Consider the following 20,293-nt stretch of genomic DNA (forward strand, 5'->3'; position numbering starts at 1 on the left):
CCGGTCAGTTTCGGGAGAACCCATAGATGGCGACACGGGGAATTTCTTGGACTGCTGGGGTGGAAGCGTTCGGCAGAGGATCAGAAGATTGTTTCGGATGTTAAAATCACAATTTAGTGAGAAACTCCAACGCAAAGGAGATGTGTGCAACTGAATGATGAAGATGTCAACTGGAATGCTGCGTTCGCTTATTTGGGTGCCTTTTGAATAGCGGTACCGACACTCGCAACAAATGGCTCCGCGCGTGCGCACTGCTGCAGTATCTTGTTCGTTACAATATGTTATCGCTCAAAAGCATGTCTGTGTTTGAGACTTTTTCGATTGCAAAAGTGTTTATCAACTCATGTGGAGTTTCTTTGCTTAAGAGAATACGGAAACGCTCACATGGGAAGCCGTCCATGCGCTGCTGCATGCGGTTAGCTTTGGGCGTTTCTCCACAGCGTCGAGAAAAGCTCGGCGACTCAACCGCATGAGACATTGTTCGAGCGGCAGAGCTCCGAGCTTTTCGCTGTCGCTGTCCGCTGTTGAGAAACGCCCAAAGCTAACCCCATGCAGCGGCGCATAGAGGGCGTCCCATATGAGCGCTTCCGTACTCTCTCAAGGAAAGAAACTCCACATGTTGAACTGAAATTTTGATTGTAGCTTCGTAACGGAATCGAAGTTTTGAATTATGATAAGAAATACGAAATTAACATAACGTGTAACGTAATTTGAAGTTAATTTGTTTTTCCATTTTAGTGCCCCTTTAAGGGGGTTGAGACAGGTCATGCCACGTTATCCCAGATAAATGCAAAAGACGGTTCTTTGCATCGATGTGAACCTGCATTGAAAGTTTCACAGCGGAAAGAGAAATAGAAGCGGAGAAAATGGGCACCGCGAATACCGAAACTCATGCGGCTCTGACCTCACAGCGCACGCCGCTCCCAGTGAGGCAGCACACGAGACGTCACGTGCTTACGGCTGCCAATAGGAATAGACGCAACTCTGAGCTCTCTGACGTCGGCGCTTAGCTCGGGAGTGTGTTCGTGGTCTTGTAGTTATAGGAAAATTTAATGAGACAGGTATGGTCACATGTTCAGGGGCTGCAGGATGACGCAACGATTATGTACAACGGTTATTTACAACATGGTGATCGATGAAATGATATGATATAGTTCACGGCGGCGTGCCCTTGATCGTAACGCAGCCACCTCGGGCTGAAAGCGACGGATGGAAGCGCCATCGACGAAGAAACCTGTCATCTCCAATAGCGAACAGTTCCCGCTGCAACTCAGTAGTGAGCAGTATGCGCGCTCTCCGCACCAAGCAAAAAATGGGCACATCTCGACGACGTTGCGCGACTGCCTTACAACGAACCTCCCAAAGCACAACTGCGCCGCAAGCTGTGAGAAGTACACTAAGGCGGTGTGGGTGACGTTGGTTAAAGCGCACTGGGCATACTATGTTCGTGCTTCGTCGGACAAGGTTCCAAAAGACGCGAGCAATGCGGCAGGCAAACAACACGTGCATGTTTGTCTCACGTTCACTGCAGTAAGGGCACAAATCTGTCGCTGTTACGTGCCACGAGTACAGGCGGTCCCGTGTGGGTTGCACGCCCCACGCGAAAGACCACATGGTGTCCCGCAGAAATCCAGGGAGCCATGTAAACACCGTCCATGCTATGTTTGACGCCTGCTCAACACGCACTCGAAGGCTCTCGCTCGCTGACACGGAGTCCAGCAACAGCGCACCAGCCATCGAAGAGGGGGAAGCCGCAACGAGGCTGCCATCAGGAACAAGGGGCGAGAGCTGTTGGTAGTACGTATGAACCGCGGCGTGAAACCCCAATGGTGCTACCGCCCGTGAACCACTGACAGGGTTTGGCCCGAGGAGTTCCACCCAGTAGGTGAGCAGCACTTTCGCCGGCGAGTCTTCCTCAGCGTGCACAATTCGCAACGTGGTGCTGAGAGCGATGCCCCGATTCATAAGCCCGATATCTGGAAGGCTCATCCCGCCCTTAGAATTCGTAAATGCCAGCATGGTCCGTAGGACAGGGCCTCTCCGCTTTCTCCAGAACAATGACAAGAGGCAAGAGTGCACCCGAACGACGACTGCACGTGGGGCAATAGAAACGTGACTAAGATGCCACAAGCGTCCCGGTAAGACAGTACGTGCGAGGAACGATCGTTCACAGTACGACAGGTCAAATGCCTGTGTCGCATCACACTTCGTCTGGAGCTCCTCCAGCGCCCTGAACCAGTTATCGACCTTTGGGCCGCGGCAGTCGAACACAATGCCCAGTATTTTTAGTGACGCGCTGAACTGGAAAGGCAGTGATGAATACGGAGAAAAGCTCCCGAGTGGCATCAACTTGGTCTTGGCGAAGTTGAGCATCCCACCGGAAAGTGCAGCATAGGACTCGTAGACTCGAAGGACCTCAGACGCAGAGCTTGCATCCCGCAGAAGAACCGTGATGTCATCAGCGTACGCACTGACCTTCCATTCCCCGGATCTGGGAAGCGGAAAACCGCGAATGCACGGGTTGGTCTCAATGTTCCATAACAGGGGATCAATTGCCAAGGTGAACAGAGCTGGAGAGAGTGGGCAGCCTTGCCGTACGCCCCTGGAGACTGGGAACTCCCTAGACAACTGCTGCATCATGTACAGGCTGCTGCGATGATTGCGGTACAGCTTGGCGATGGCACTGATGAGCCATCCAGGGAACCCGTACTCTCTGAGGACAGCGAATATGTAACTATGCACCACACGGTCGAATGCTTTCTTCTGGTCAAGTGAAAGTAAGCAACCATCCGGTACACGTGGAGTGGCGTAGCTCAGTGCGTCTCTCAGCCCTGACAGCGCGGTGTACATCGTGCGGCCTGGCACTGAACAAGTCTGAGAATGGTGGATTACTGCCGGGAGAGCATTTTGGATTCTATTGGTCAATACGGAAGTCACTATCTTGTAATCGCTGTTCAGCAGCGTTATTGGCCTCCAGTGTTCGGGACTACCAAGGTCGCCGCTTGTCTTCGGGAGCAAGACTATATGTCCATAACCAAACGACTCCGGGAAGTCGGCACCTTCGAAAGCCCTTCGAACAACGTCGAAGAGGAACTCCCGAATGCAAGGCCAAAACGTAGCATAGAATTCGGAAGAAAGCCCATCAGGTCCTGGACTCTTGCCAACTGCCGCACATCGGACCGCCATGTCCAGCTCTTCCAAACGCAGAGGATGTTCTAAAGCGTCGTGGTCGATCCGGGGAAGGACCGGAAGGCCCTCGAAGAATGAGCTTCGCGAACTGCTGACAGACTCGTCAGTGTACAAGTTCCGAAAAAAGTTTTCAAAGCCGGCGAGCACCTCCCCGGGGTCTTCAGTCACACTGCCGTCTGGTCTTCGGAAACGAGGAAGCTCACGCTGTTCGGTGCGGCGCACGGAATCCAGGTACCGAACCACGCCAGGGCCAGCAAGCGCCTGAGACCTGAAGTAATTTTGTGGCGCCCGTCCAGAAGAATCTTGAAGCAGTAGACGGTAGCGGTGCTGCAGCGCCGCGAGATACTCCTCCATCATGGGTGTCAACGGCGCTCCTCTGCTCACAATACGTATTTTGGCAGCTAAACGCGCAAGCATGGCTGTTCGCGCCCGCGCTTTCCGGCGTCCCCACGTCTGAAAAAGGTCGCGCACCCAGACTTTGAACTCATCCCACTCTGCTGGAGTTGGCGACCGACTTGCTAGGTACTCTGCGATTTTACCCTTGATCTCCGAAACAACATAGTCGTCATGGAGAAGCGAAGAGTCGAGACGCCAACGCACTGCATGCCCAGTGCTGCCGGGAAGCTGTGAAACATCTAGAATCAAGATCACAGCATGATGATCACTAACATGAGCGCATAGCTGGGCAGTGCTGATTACGCTGCAGCCAGTAACGTACGGCTGAAGGTCCCCAGGTATGTAGAAACGGTCCAGACGGGACGCAGAGCCTGCACGTGACCACGTTGCCACGAATGTATCCCCATGCACCATCGTCCAGGCGTCGCGCAGACGGTGCTCTTGCAGCAACCGACGGAGCTCACGCGCGTTCCAAGTTGGGCGTCCGCGCCCGGGGCCACGAACGTCACAGTCAGAATCCACCACACAGTTAAAGTCACCACACAGGACGGCACCACTAGGTGGTATGAAACTCGTACGGAGGTGATAAAAGAAGGTGTTGGTGTCACTTGTGCGGGATGGAGCATACACGGTGATGAACGATAGCTTCTTCCCCTGGATAATGAAGTCGAAGCGCAGGGCGCGACCTTCCGCATCATGCCTCGCAAAGCAATGAGATTCTAGGCTCGGGTTGAGAACCACAACGCCCACACCACTCCGATGTACAGTCCCGAAGCTGAAAAACGCGCGGACATTGCACCTCGCAGTAAAGCCAAAGACGTCAGCATACCTTGTGAAGTGCGTTTCTTGCAAGAAAAGTAGATCGCAGCTCAGGCTGCGAGCGAACTGAATAACGGAGACCTGTTTGGCGGGCGACCGGAACCCTTGGACATTTAAGGACATGACGCGGAGAGCCATAACAGTGAGGATGAAAGAGCTGGATACACTCATCATGATTCGCCGTCAGACGCAGGCGGCATGTGGACGCTAGGCGGGTTGCCCGTACGTGACTTCGTCCGACCACACTTCTTACGCTTCGGCATGGGAGCAGCAGCCGCGTCCCCAGACGAAGACAAATGCTGATGTTTTGCGGCTCGAGGCTCAGAGGAGTTCTCATCGACGTCCGAACTCGCGATGGAGTAGAGGGACGTTGAAGAATCATCCATCCCGTCATCATCAAGCACTGGCCAGGCCTCTGGGCCCAACAGATTGCAGTTTTCTTCCGTGCCTGCTTCAGAGCCACTGAGCTGGGGAAGACCGCCAGCCGCAATTACTGGCACTGTGATGTCGGGCAGCTTGTGAGTGCATGACGTGTCCAAGCCCACAGAATCAGGTACCGACTTAGGAGAAACAGCATTGTCTGTCACCCCAGCCGCCGATGCCAAAGCCGGGAAGTCGGAAACGCTATCCACAAAAGTAGGGGTAGCTGTAGCAGCAGTATCGTGGGCATGATCTCCGGTATCAGGCACTGCCGGATCCAAAACTGGGAAGCCAGCAACACTGTCCACAAGAGCACGGGCATGACCTCTATTATCGGGAGACGGGGTCTTGGGCCTTGAGTGTTCCCCTTTCGCTGCTGAGGAATAGGACCGACGCAGAACGCAGTCGACTGTGGCATGGCTCTGACCACATCGAAGACAGGGGGCTCGGCAGCCCACAGTTGGATGACCAAAGACTCCGCATCTCTCACAGCGTGATACCTTACAGTCACCTCGGAAGTGGCCTTCCGAGCCACACCTACCGCACACTTTCTTTAACCCTTTGTAGTCTACCATAGCACGGTCCAACCCAACCAGAAGGAAGTTTGGGACCGGCTTCCTCATATCGAACTTGACTACTCGGATTCCGTTGCGTATAGTTGGGCGGTCTTTGTAGACCGGGAACGAAAGATCCTTCACTATTCCATACGGTGCAAGGGCCCGCACAAGTGCGTCATCCGACACGTATTCTGGTAACCTTTTGACTGTCAAATACGTGATCCTTGAGCTTGAAACTGGGTCAAGAGAGACTTCCTTGTCTTCATACACCACCTTTGCGGCTTCGAGAAGAGTATCACGGGCTCGCCTATTTTTGGCAAGAACTTGGAAAGACAGACCACCCTGGTGTTGAATGGAGTGTACATTGTCGTGACCTACCAGGTCACAGACGGCATCCATGACGCCATCTACGGAAGCCTCGTCGGGCACGGTGAAGTTGAAAGCATGGTCCTTTGGGGGCCTTACGGTGCTTAGCGCGCAGGACAGTGCGGCGGACATCGTGAAGAACCCTGGGGTGGACTACGAGAAGTCAAACCCCAGGCAAGCGAAGTTAGGCTTAGTATAGCAGCAGGAGCAGAATGAGCGAACGTCTGTACAGATCAACGTCGTCGTCGTCTTGTATCTCGCTAAGTAGGACTAGAGATGCGAAGCCCCGGGAAAAAAAAAACCCGGAAATTTTGGAAAAAAACAGTTTTTTCGGTTTTTTCCTCGTCTCCGGAAAAATTCCCCAAAATTTCGAGGCGACAAAACTAAAAAATGTAAATTTTCGTGCCTTCGATACGTTCCAACCCGCCAACAGTGCCTTGGGTGCCTCTAATCCGCCAACAACCACCAACTTAGAGCTCCGTCTGGCTGCTCCAAGCGATCGCCGTCGCGTTCACATAATGTCGGAGTTCTGGTGGGAGTGGACGGGTTGTTCCAATTACCTATCGCTGAGTAGAAGCAGTCTCATGGGATGCTCTGCTCTGCATTTATGCCTAGAGGGTGAACACTACTAAAGTTTCTAGCTCATTGTATGCTGTGGCTTGGCCGGCATTGCTTCGACTCAGCAGTAACCGCGTTTGTTTCCATTTTTTCCAATTTTTCCGAAAAAACAAAACAAAAAGAAACGGTTTTTTTCGAGCGATTCAAAATGTCCGGAAATTTTGCATCTCTAAGTAGGACACGTAGAAGGATAATTATTTTTCTTCGGTATTCTGGCGTGCACTACAACGCGCCCGTGATGTAATGAACCACATCTATGAAAGTGTCCCAACCCCTTTCAGGGAAGCGAATTGCAGAGACTTTTAGCAAATCGGAAGAATCGTTCATCTGCAAATGTATTCCAGATGGATTTGAGTAGCAACTGGATCGTGGTGGATCATTCACATGTTTTCTTGTAGTGAATATTACCTATCGCAGTGTACTTTCATGCTTTCCCCTTGCGGAAGGCTGTAGTTCAGGCGAACTACGTCGGTCACCGTGTCGTGAACGCGCTGTCAAGCACACGCCGGCACAGTTGGGAGACTTGATCTCACGTTGACGGATCACAATGATGTAGGAGGCAGTTTCGCTTTTAAAATGATTAAACGCCCGTGTGCGAACTTCTCTCGATAGCTAGACCAAACATGGATCGACGCAGGTATGAGGACTTTGCGTAGCGTTAACGCGCCTTGCATATACGCACAAACTTTCTCACACGGAGCATATATTCTGGCGGCACAACTGGACGCTGATGAGTGTCGCTTGAAATGCTCAGCCGAATACGTCGTTACACCCAGCAACTTACCGCAGAGGATATACAGCGCCGGCAAACAGTAAACATCTGGCAGTCCCGCCGCAACTCCGCTGCTCCAAAGAGCTCCCATCTTGACTCAGCGCGAGTGCGTCGTTCGTACAGAACTGCTCTAACCACGACTCGCTCAGCGATTCGTAATGCGCATGCGCTACACTCGAATCGCTCGCTTCGTTCAAGCGAAAATGACTCCCTAAAACTCCCTATTATATCTCGCCAAGTACGACACTTAGAAAAAAAAAGTCTTTTTCCTTCGGTGCTATGGCGCGTCACAAAATGCGTGAATTATGTAATTAACTACATGTGTGAAATTTGTTTATATGTTCTCAAACGTTGCCACTGTACATGTGTCAAAGTGTCACAAGCCCTTTAACACTTCATGGTCCATTGTGTTTCTTTTTGTCTCCGTTGTTTCGCAACCAGTGTTCGGAACATGAATTTGCCACAACAATGACACTTTTCTTTCTTGCAGTGACGACAGACATGTAATGCATCACCGAAATGCTCATGAAGGATTTTTTACTATATAAAAACGATCAAAAACGGTTTATAACTTGCACATGTTCCGTGTGAACGTCCCGTATACGGGCGCCAATTCGTCCATAAAATTGGGCAGGCTGATTCAGCGAACTGCACATTTTGTGCAACCGTGGAGGACACTGAGCACATTCTCGTGCACTGTTCCACACATGCATCTCAAAGGGCTACCATGAAATCTGCTGTCGACCGACTGGACAGCCGCAACTTTGACCGTGTAAAAGTGCTGGGCCCTTGCGTACCTTACAAGAGGGCATTGTGCCTTGTCAGCGCTCTTGTGACATTTATTCAGAGCAGTGCGTTAGAGTCAGTCTATTAGGACCGGGTGCTTCATTGCGCTCTCGCTAACCGATGATTTCGCCTTCGGCCGATGGTTATCGCCTTCCCATAGAGCAAACGAAGCGGTGTTTTTTTTTTCTCGTTTTTTTTATTTGGGGGGGAGGGGGCTGGTTTGTGGAGTGGCCGAATTTGTCGTGCGATGAATTCAAAGTCTCCCTTTTATTTATTTTATTTTCCCCAACACCAACATCAACTTCACGAAAATTCGTAGATCGATTGGAATAGAACGTTGACTTGCAGCACAATGCTGTATGACCGCGGTCACCGTCCTCCTTTTCGGCCTCTTTTCGTTACTTCTGCGTAAGCCGTTGTAACAGACAGACAGTGCCTCTCAGCGCGATGGCATACAAAGCACTGTTCCGCGACCAAATTACTAAATCCGGACTACAAAATACTCACCTGAGAAAAAGTTTAACCATTCCCACTTCGGGATCGCTTATCTGTGACAAACAAATTGTTTACATGTTATCCATCCACTGTAGACCGAAAGGGCACGAAACGGCCATATCCTGTTGGCGTTTTGACAATGATGATGATGATGATGATTGGAGTTTTTAACGAGTTTTTTAGACGAGAAGTTTTCTACGTTTACGGCAGCATATACTGACGGCGCATCCCGAAACAACAAGTCCGCCTCAGCATTCGTCATTCCATCCGAAGGCGTCGTGCACGGAAGACGCCTTTCACATCCAACCTCCTCCACAGCTGCGGAACTCTATGCCATCCTTTTCTTTCTACAACACATCGCTGATTTTACACCCCGGGAATGGGCAGTCTTTACAGACTCCAAATCTGCACTTCAAGTAATTGAAAATTCCGGCATACGAGGCCCATCCGCACCCCTAATCACAGACGTGTTAATGGCTTACCACACTATCTACGCCGCAGGCCACAGGCTAGTTCTCCAGTGGGTTCCAGCCCATTGTGGTGTCGTGGGGAACGAGCAGGCCGACCGCGCCGCAGAAGCAGCACTCTCGTATCGGAAACGGACCCGTATTGTTCTGCTGAGAGGAGACCGCCGTTCAATTCTGCGACGCCTAGTGACACCCCTGGCTTCCCGCCAACGAACAACCGACATTCTTCCCCCCTCTATGTTGAACAGAGTTGATCCCACGCTCGCTTTCCGCATGCCACGAAACACCTCTCGTCAAGATGCTGCATTAATCCACCGAATGCGCCTCGATGTGGCCTTTACAGCTTAGTGGCTTTACCGCTTCAGACAAGTTGACTCTCCCACCTGCTGCCACTGTGGTGCTCTTGAGGATCTGGAGCATATTCTTCTTCATTGCCCTCACTACGAACCTTCCCGAACCACACTCTCCGAGTCTCTTCGTCAGCTGGACTCTCGCCCTTTCTCCCTATCGAAATTGCTTGGTCCCTGGCCCAATCCAGCCCAGCAACGCTCTGCGCTCAAAGCTCTTCTGACATTTCTGGACACCATCGGACTTCGATCGTTATTGTGAAGGGGCTCGTTATTTTATTCCCCCCATTCCATCCAGCAATGGGGTAGAGTATCGCCTGTGGCGATGAAACTCCCCATTCTCCAAGGTCGCAAATAAAGTTGTTGTTTGTTGGAGTTTTTATGCTTAAGCAACAGGCATTTTGAAATACGATAAAATTGTGTTTCGTTCTGAAGGGGAAATGATCTGCAATGCATTATTTAGCAGCCGTTACTACGTCACTTCTCACGTGCGCACTAGTAATTAGAGACCTCCGATGAGTGAAGTAAATAGTGTTGCCACTTCTTTTTAACGCGATTCTCGCTAGACGTTCGAAAGTACTCCCTAGTGACGAAGGTTTTCTGTTACACTCATATCGCAATAGGTAGTTTTAGTATAATACAGGGTGTTTCTTCTTAGCTGCAAAAAGTTTTCATAAAAAGGGGAGTTGCCTTAGGACGCTTTTACTTTCATCATTGGATTACTCGACGGGGCTGCTACTAGGAAGCCGTATTTATTCTCAATTAGGAGAATAATTACCATATATTTTAATCAGCTTTTTAATTATTGACTTTAGGGAGCGCATTGCAATTGTAATAGTTAGTTAATAAATGAGGCGCTCGAACCACTCCACTGACGAAGCACGAAAGTAATCGCAGCGCGCGCCGCAGACCTAAATATTTTGAGCTCTGGCGTCTGTTGCGCACCTCAAGTGGTCGGCAAAAAAGCGACGGTGGCGTTGATATCTCCGACCTCACTTAGCGTCACAGAAAAACGATCTTTGTTTGTCTGTGTTCCTTTCTTTTCTTTTTTTTGCTTGCAAAGCGCTTTGCGCATCACGGCTACATATCAGCGCTTATCGTACCGGGGAAGGACAAGAGCTGTGTCCGGCAGGATGAAACCACACATACGGCAAGCGACTGCGAACACATAAAGGAACGAAAGGGAAGGAAAAAGAAAAACAAAACAAGGGTGGTGAAACATACCGGGATAAGTGTTTGTCTGAATCGCGTATGACGTTTTTCAGTGACGTTAAGTGAGGGCGGAGGTATATACGTCACCGTCGCTCTTTGACCACTTGCAGTTTCTAGCAGACGGCAGAGCTAAAATATTTATATATGTTGCGCGCGTTGCGATTACTTTTCATCAGTGGTTTGTGCGGTTCATGTACTGTGCGGCTTTGATACTGCAGTTGCAATGTGCTCCTTAAAGTCAATAATTAAAAAGTTGATAAAAATATCTCTGTTAATTAGTTTGTTGAGAAAAAATACGGTTTCCTGGTAGGAGCCCCGCCGAGTAATCCAATGACAAAAGTAAAAACGTCCTAAAGCAACTCCCCCCTTTATAAAAATGTGTTGCAGGTAAAAAGAAACACCCTGTATATCGGTACGGGTTCTACGAATAGGATAAGATAAACGTGACTGCTACGTCAAAGATCAGCGACGCGATAATATTATTCAATTGAAGGGAATAAGGCGGTTGGTTATCGTGTTTTTGGAACCATTATCCTGAGTTCTTGACCAGCTTCTCATATATTAAAATTGGTTAATATGAAACAGCAACAAAATCTTTCGCCCTATACCGAGTCTTGCCTGACCCATCCGTTCCCAGATGTAGGTGCTCGACATTTTCCCTGAGCACCTATACTCCGCATTTTTTGGGCCAAATGTTGTATAGCGCTGGAGAAGCAATTTCATTTACAGGCATGCAACGCAGTCGCAGGAGCAAAATGAATCTCGCTGCGGGCCTGGCTGTTTCCCATAAAACCGGCTGTCCCCAAAAGTCGTCCTGTGTTTCTTTTTGCAGGGCGGTCGCATACAAGCGTACAAAAACAGCTCCATGGAATAGGGGTCGTGCGTGGAGACGCATTCTTTCGAAGGCGCACCTTTTTATTTACGTTGCTTTTGAACTCTGATGCGCTCCTTTCATCATGCAATATGAAGCAGCAAGAACACCTACATGGCATTCATCCCGCGTAATATTTGCTATAGCGCCGGAGCAGGCTATGCATTCTGCGGGATCTAATATAGCTGGTTCACGGAACGTTCTTATGCAGAGACTGGCTCGTGGCGCAGTAAAAGTTGCGAAACGTACGGGTAACATGTTTTTTTTCCTTTTCTATTCTTTTTTTGCCATTTTAGTGTGCGATGACGGCAGCCTCACTGATGTTAAGGTAAATATGACATTGCCTTGTGGAAACTAGAGTCGAACTTACGCTCTTCGCAACCTTAATTGTACGGGTAGACACCGACTTGATCCCGTAACGCATAATGTGAGGATCAGCAACCATTGGCAGGTTACTGGGCTCCAAACATGTCAGATGTGATTTTGTATGTGATGTGTATGTATCCACTACACCGGCTTGGCTATCTATCATCATCCCTTCATCCGTTCCCCGCAATAAGGCAGTGTACCGCCTCAGCGGCGGTGAACCGCCCACCTCATCATCATCCCATGCACGAGTATGTGTGTGTGTGTGTGTGTTGGCTATCTAATTCACTTTGGGAAGCAAACTATGCGTCATACAAAGTGGTTTCCGTGGGAGGAGAGAGAGAAAGAAATCAATGGGAGAGTGAAGAAGTGCAGATAACCAATCAAACTTTACTTCTCGCACACTACGCCACAAACGCCAGTATAAACTGAACCAAGCAGTGCAGGAACTGTTCGTCTAAAACAGGCGTTGCTCTAATTGATGCCTTGGAAAATATAAAAATGCGTTTCAGTGATGCAGTCGCAGATATTTTATCCTTTTCTCCTTACTTTCACTTTTGCACTTTAGAGAGTTTTGAATGGAACAGTCCCCTGGACAATTTGGGGCGATTAACGTTTTGCAGCGCACGTGCTGAACAAAGACAAAACGGGTACCTGTAGCGGGAACAACACGTGTTGGCGGCACATAATTCGCGAGGAAGAGCACTATATATTCATATCATTAGCATGGACGTGCATCGAAATGTTCTATGTAGTCGGCCTAGCTCATCCTTTGCGGTCACTCGCGTCCTTTTCACACAATGTCTTAATAATTTCTGCAACTCATCGAGCAAAACGTGCATTTTCATACTATCCAGAACCATTACGTCGGAAGCGACACGTGGGCCTCGGGGCGGCGAGATGGTGCCGTGTATCCCCAGTTAATGGGAAGTTCTACGAATCTGTCGGATCCTGATGTCGAGGCCGTGATTGATATCCGCCCTGGATAGTGTCTGCACTACATTGTGGAACACACATGTCCGGTGGTCTCCTTCTTATAGTTTTCGGCCCCATTATTGGCTGCATGCAGGTAGCTTCCTCGCAGTTTTGGATTATGCCCGATGACGACATGAAAAATGTGTCGCTCCACGATAACAGAAAAAGAAGCGAAAGAAAAAGAAATGCCCGGATTTGAGCGATCGCTAAACGATAACCGTACGAAGACCCTCATAATACAGTAAGAATATCCGGACTCCTGTTCCTCCTCCCTTGTGTTTAATTTTTTGTTTATTAGCATTACACATCCCCCCATCCCCCCTGTTCCTCCTGTCATTGTGTGCAGCGATATGAACGCCCATAGTGTATTGTGGGGAAGCAGGCACATTGACGCTCGTGGCAAAATTTTTGAAACGCTATTAGAAGAATTACACCTCACCTCCGTGAACGATGGGTCACCCACTTTCTTCCGCGGACCGCGTTGTCACAGCTCAATAGATGTTACCATCTGCTCCACGGACATTGCACGTCACATCGAATGGTCTACGCACGTTGACTCCTTGGGGAGCGACCACATGCCCATTCTCATTAGACATCGTATATGCTCGGCTCTGAGAAACGACATCACCGCATCCGTGTAGTGGACTGGAGGCTTTATAAAACCGAATCAGCTATAGATGTAGCTGATGCAACTACAGAGGAAGAGTGTGCCGCTGCTGTGAAGGAAACAGCAGTGCATGGAGCCTCAAAGGTTGTCATAGCTCCTAACAGGCACACGCGCGTAGACGCAGAGTATGAGAGGCTACGAACGATTCGACGCAGAACAGAGTGAGAATGAGGGGCGTAACAGAAGGGGCGCAGAACAGAATGAGGGGCGTAAAAGAAGAAATTTTTTCGCGCCCTGTCCCGGGATCCACCCGCCACGACGGACGCTTTTCTGGACGAAGCCGTCCGCATTGAGAGGACCCTGCTCTCTCGCGCTACCGTCGACCAACGACACCAGGGCTACGAGGCTTTCTCCACGACCGCTGGCCTCGACGTCAATTCGCTCAGACAGCTTATTCGAGAGGTGGTACGCCAACAAGTACGAGCTCTTCTCTGTCCTGAGAAGGCTCAAGACCCCTTGTCTTCGATCGGTGCGATCATCAAAGACGAGGTTCAGCAGGCAATCCAGACATCGTCAACCGCCAACCCCGACGCCGAAGTACCGAGACCAACCTACGCCGCCGCTCTGAGACAGGTGCCACCTACTCGTCCGTCGTACTACGGAAACCGTTGGACGCCTCCTCGGCCTGTCCAACCTACTCCGAGCGTCCCGCCACACTCTCAGCCGTTTGGCAAAACGGACGTTTGGCGGACTCCCGACTTCAGACCGCTCTGCTACCACTGCGGAGAGGCCAACCACGTCTATCGCCGATGTCCCTACCGACGCCTTGGCCTTCCCGGCTTTTCACCCGACGCCCCCCGCCCTCAGCGCGGTAGTCGCCCCGCCGCAATTGAAGACTATCTACGGCAGCAGAATGCTTCTGCTGGCTTGCGAAGCGACCTGTCCCCGAGCGTCCCCCACAGCAGCAGGTCGCCAGTAAGAGCACGTTCACCGTCACCAGCAAGACGACCTGTGTGGCGCAGCCCTGACCGGGAAAACTGAAGACTGCAGCTCCGGGAGGTGAAGCTGCGGACCGACGACAAGATACAATTCCTCCAACTCGACGAACAGCAACGCAGCACCAACACGACGCTCGAAAAATTACCAATTACTTGAAAATACTCATCGACGGCCATGAGATGATTGCGTTAATCGATACCGGAGCCGACGACTCTGTTATAAGTGGTAGGTTGGCTAAGAAAGCAAACGAAGTGGGATGAGCCTGACATCGGCACTGCTGGTGGACACGTCGTAACACCGACTGGCCGATGCACGGCAGTCATACAAGTGCGTGACATCCAGTACGTCGTCAGCTTTGCAGTCTTGCCGAAATGCCCACGGGATGTAATACTCGGAATGAACTTTCTAGTCGAAAACGAAGAAATCAGCGACTTCACAAATGGAGTTATCTCTTTTAAAACGCCGGAAACAGCAGAAGAAAAGTGGTGGGCACGAATAACCCTGGAGAAACGCGCAAACACGGACGTAAGCGCCGTGACGACTCAGCACGTAAACCTGCCTCCCTTGTCGTCAGTCCTTGTGACCGCTACGTGCGACAGAGCACCGACTGGCTGTTTGTTGGCTGAAGGCAACACGCAACTTCTCCTCGAACGAGGAATTGGGATAGCAAGAGGAATTGTGCCCGTAAGAAACGGAATATTCGAGCTCCTGGTCACAAATTTTCGCCCGGAATTTTGCCGTTCGCACCTGGCGAACGGCACGAAGGTAGCCGTCATCGTAGACCAATACTCCACCACGGATGTTTGCCTGATGGACACTGCTCGCATCGCGGTCACCACAGAACACGAGGCCGGACATTTCGACGTAAACCCTCAACTGAATACAAGTCAAAAGCAAAGCCTTCTCCAGATGCTCAACGATTTCAGTGACTGTTTCGCTGCATCGTCGAAAGTAAGACAAACGCCCATTGCGAAGCACCGCATCATCGTCGACGAAAAGGTCCGTCCAATTCACCGCATGCCGTACCGGGTCTCCCGCAAAGAGCGAGAAACGATCCGAACACAAGTAGAAGAGATGCTAAGAGATGACATTATCCAGCCGTCGACCAGTCCGTGGGCATCGCCGGTGGTACTAGTAAAGAAGAAGGACGGAACACTCAGGTTCTGCGTCGAGTACCGGAAACTAAATGAGATAACGAAGAAGGACGTCTGCCCGTTACCACGCATCGACGACACGCTCGATCGCCCTCAAAACGCACAATTTTTCTCTTCCATGGACCTCAAGACAGGGTACTGGCAAATTGAAGTCGACGAACGGGACCGTGAGAAGACTGCCTTCGTCACTCCGGATGGACTTTTCGAATTCAAGGTTATGCCTTTCGGCTTGTGCACAGCACCAGCGACGTTCCAGCGTGTTATGGATACAGTTCTCGCCGGGTTGAAGTGGCAAACCTGCCTGGTGTACCTCGACGATGTTGTCGTCTTCGCATGAACATTCGAAGAACATGTTGAACGGCTAAAGCAAGTCCTCGAGGCTATCAGAACTGCAGGGCTGACGTTGAAGCCTCAGAAGTGTCGATTCGGCTACGAGGAACTCAGATTTCTCGGCCATCTTGTGAGCAGCGACGTCGTACGCCCCGACCCCGAGAAGACGGCGGCCATCGCAAATTGCCCTGTTCCTTCTAACGTGAAAGACGTTCGAAGCTTCCTTGGTCTTTGCGCCTACTACCGACGGTTCATTCCGAACTTTTCAAGAATTGCGTCACCCCTGAATGCTTTCACGAAGGACGGATCCACGTTTATCTGGAGTGAAGCCCAGCAACAGGCGTTTGATGAATTGAAGACGCGTCTACAGGCCGCACCCGTGCATGCCCACTTCGATCCAAACGCCGAAACAGAAATACACACCGACGCAAGCAACGATGGTCTAGAAGCGGTGCTCGTTCAACTTCACGACAGCGTCGAACGTGTCATCGCTTACGCAAGCAGAACGCTAGCCAAGGCTGAGAACTATTCGACGACCGAAAAAGAGTGCCTTGCACTCATATGGGCCATCACAAAGTTGCGTCCCTACCTGTACGGACGGCCGTTCAAGGTGGTAACAGACCACCATTCTCTGTGCGGGCTGGCTGGTTTAAGGGACCCCTCAGGACGCCTAGCGAGATGGAGCCTCCGATTACAGGAGTATGACGTAACCGTCACTTACAAGTCAGGAAGAAAACACAACGACGCCGACTGCCTGTCCCGAGCACCACTCCAGCGACAGGACAACAGCCTCGAGGACCACGACGCCTTCCTCGGTCTAATGAGCGCGGGTCTAATGAGCGCGACTACCATGTCTACCAAGCAGTACAACGACCCCGAATTGAAGACACTCGTCGACTATCTACAGGGCCGCGCCGACAATGTTCCTCCCATCTTCAGAAGATCACTCCCAAGTTTTTCACTACGTAATGGTGTCCTCTACAAAGAACACCACGCACCACAAGGTGCTACGTGGCTTCTCGTTGTACCTGGGGACATGCGCATCGAGATTCTTGAATCCTGCCACGACGAACCGTCATCAGGTCATTTGGGATACAGCCGGACACTGGCCCGTATAAGGGAAAAGTACTACTGGCCAAGACCGTACACCACTACGTAAGGACGTGCCGGGAACGCCAACGACGAAAAACGCCGCCGGTACGACCTTCTGGGTACCTTCAGCCAATCGCACCGCCGTCGGCGCCGTTCGAGCAGATTGGGATGGATCTACTCGGGCCCTTCCCGCGTTCGTCTTCCGGAAATCGTTGGATAATCGTCGCCACCGACTACCTGACACGCTATGCTGAGACTAAGGCACTTCCACAGGGCACAGCAACAGAAGTGGCGAAGTTCTTCATCGAGAACATCGTACTACGGCACGGAGCTCCGACCGCCTTAATCACCGATAGGGGAACGGCATTTACAAGCAGGCTAACACAAGAAATCCTTCGACTCAGCCACACCGCTCACCGGAGGACAACGGCGTACCATCCGCAGACGAACGGGCTCACCGAACGCCTAAACAAAACCCTTGCCGACATTATTTCGATGTACGTTGACGTCGAGCACAAGACATGGGACGAAATACTGCCTTACGTCACGTTCGCCTATAACACGGCTGTCCAGGAAACTACGGGATTCACACCGTTCCGCCTTGCACACGGCCATGACGTATCGACTATGCTAGGCGCGATGCTGCCCCACGAACCCAGTGATGTGGAAAACGACGCTCTGGACTTCACACAGCGAGCAGAAGAAGCCCGCCAGCTGGCCAGACCACGCATTGGTCAACAACAACGCGTCGATGAAAGAAGATACAATTTGCGCCGACGAGACGTACGCTTCAGTCCAGGCGACTTGGTATGGGTTTGGACGCCGATTCGACGACGAGGCCTGAGCGAGAAGCTACTGAAGCGGTACTTCGGTCCCTACAAAGTACTTCGACGCATTGGAGAACTGGATTACGCGGTGGTACCTGGCAGCGTTCCCTCTCGACGACCCCCGAGGACTGAAATAGTTCACGTCGTTCGACTCAAGCCGTACTACAGCAGGTAGCGCTGAAGACTGGCTGGAAGGAGACAACATGACAAAAAAATAAGAAGGAGAAGAAACGGCATCGAGACGATGCCACGTCTACGGAGGGGGCAATGCCACGAATCATCATCGCGAAACTTCCAGGGCAGGCACGAAACGGTACATCTCATCCCGGCGCATGCTGTAGAAGAAGCAAGAAGCTTCCAGACACATCGCCTGCTCTCTGGCAAACGCACCTGCTGTTTCTAGACTGTTCGGCGCGACGCTTAAATGCTTGTGCGCTCCAAGCTGGAGCATTCATTATTTGGACTCAGTTGTGTTCAGAGAGCTATCACTCTTGTGCTTTTTCTACCAAGTAGTTTAATAAACCGTTTGCTGTTTATTCGACGACTCGCCGGCCCATTTCGCTTCGTGACAATATTATAATGCACTGCACTAGGTATGAGCTACAGTGAAGGCTACACTTGCTCGACTAGACAGCAGGGTCTTCAATATATGAAGGTGTTGGGGACTTTGGGCACCGAACACGAGGGATCCGGCTTTGGCGCCACTTATTAAATTTGTTCAGAGCTGTGGGATGGATATAACCTTGTAGGATTCTCTGGGCATGATCTTAGGATAATTGTGAATAGTGGATTTCTGAATAGCGAACATGTGAATAGTGAATAGCAAACGTGCGAGTAGATCACATGAGAAGTATTTTCGGGGGGTGGGGGGTTTGAATTAATGTTAGGAGTAGCAGAACAAGCCAGGAGACGAATTCAATTTCTCCTCTCTGTTTTTCCTTACAAGCAAACAAACAATATCCGGACCATAGAAATCATGGAAAGGTCTAGCCGAAAATCAATTGCCTCTGTATTTTACGACAAGTAAAGCATAGAGGAGGTCTAAATTAGCTACTACAGTTTGCATAAATGCGCCATACGCACATGCATTAGGGAAATGTAACTGGTTATCAATAAAAGAGAGATAACCAATCGTAGAAATAACATAATGCAAACGTTACGATAATGACACTCGAAGAAGATATAACAGTAGATAGCCATGACCAACAAACGTAGATGCCCTTTTCTCTTGCACGCACATCCGAACATGTTTTGTTGGCCGTCAGTTCGAGTCTGCAGCTGGAACGCCTTTGATAATTAAAGTAGCGAATCTATGTGTGTATTGCGTCACACTCAATGTAAACAGACACACACCTCACGCACGCCATAATATGAGGGCAACCTTTTCCCACGCCTTCTCATCGGAGATCCTTCATGCTGTGTATCGATTATCTCTTTAACAAATCGATTCAAACACTCCGAGCGACAGACGACATTGGTATTCGCTTTGAATTGTCGCGGCTCTGTCCTGAAAGCGCCTTCAGCACTGACTGCATCCCATTACGAATTGTAACGGAAAGATAAAATAACACTCTCCCTCCTCTCGCTGTTTCTAAGACAACTTTGCCAGTTTCCATAAGAACATTACACGAGACAAGTTTCACTTGGACTCGTATCTCGGGCTCGTATCTGGGTTTGAGTTGCGAAATCGGTACCATAGAAACGGGAAACATCTTTAAACGCCTATTCCTCGAGCGAGGACACAAAATAGGAAGTTCATTATGTTTGCATGAAACGGCAAGCACGTGTGCCTATACACTCAAAGGCCTGCGTATCGTATTAGCCGAGCGTAAGGGATTTTATGGACAAAGTTGGTTAAGCGCGGGTAATTAAGGACCCGTGTGTGGGTCACACAGAGCCGCTGCTAGTTGGAAGATAGATGGCGCAAAGGCGTTGACACATATTGCGAATCGGAGCACGTGAAGATTGGTTCCCCCATTAGAATGAGTCGGCACAGGACATTCTGCTTATTACGGTCTCCGTCCGTTTCCGTTTCGCTTCCCTGAAGGAATGCGTTCCTGTGGATTTGAAACGCAAAGAGCAATACGCCTTTTTCTTCTTGTTTGTTGTTGCTCCGTTTTTCGTCTCTTTATTTTCATCTCGTGTTTCTCGGTTAAAACATACCGCGTGTCCTGGCTGCTGCAGCTCGTCGTCGCCGCAATCTAGACTATAACGTAAAACTGAGTAGGCAATCAGTGCCAGACTCTAATTTTGTCTAATAGAAAACGGGAACTTGTAAGGTAAAATGAAATAAGGAAAAGTAAAATAGCACTATATAAGTTGCACATTGACGGTGGGGTTCAATGCAAAAGGAGAAAACGTGAACGGAGAAAGGATTAGAGAAAGGCAATTCACGTAACCAGGCAAAGCCGAAAGTGAAAAAAAAAAAAGTGGAGAAAGTCTAGCGGTGATCACCTGGAGCATTTAGTGTCTTCGTGACGAGGCTGTTAACACGCAGTTCCTTATCGTAGATCTGACGGCTCGGAAACACCACTTTACGCTGCTTATGTGAAAGATACACTGAACATGTGAAAAGGCGAGGCATGTTCCTGTTCGCTCTCGGTCGCTGCTTCTGAAAGGCGCATAAGT

At 50.3% G+C, this 20,293-nt stretch overlaps 1 protein-coding gene across 2 annotated transcripts in view; it reads left to right on the forward strand.

Moving 5' to 3' along the window:
- The window catches only part of LOC135385959 (kin of IRRE-like protein 1), a 234,995-nt gene that overhangs the window by 184,321 nt on the left and 30,381 nt on the right, over nucleotides 1–20,293 (forward strand). The gene's annotated exons all lie outside the window — the stretch shown is intronic.

This window comes from Ornithodoros turicata, chromosome 2 (genome assembly GCF_037126465.1).
Source record: "Ornithodoros turicata isolate Travis chromosome 2, ASM3712646v1, whole genome shotgun sequence".
NCBI classification, from domain to species: Eukaryota; Metazoa; Arthropoda; class Arachnida; order Ixodida; family Argasidae; genus Ornithodoros; species Ornithodoros turicata.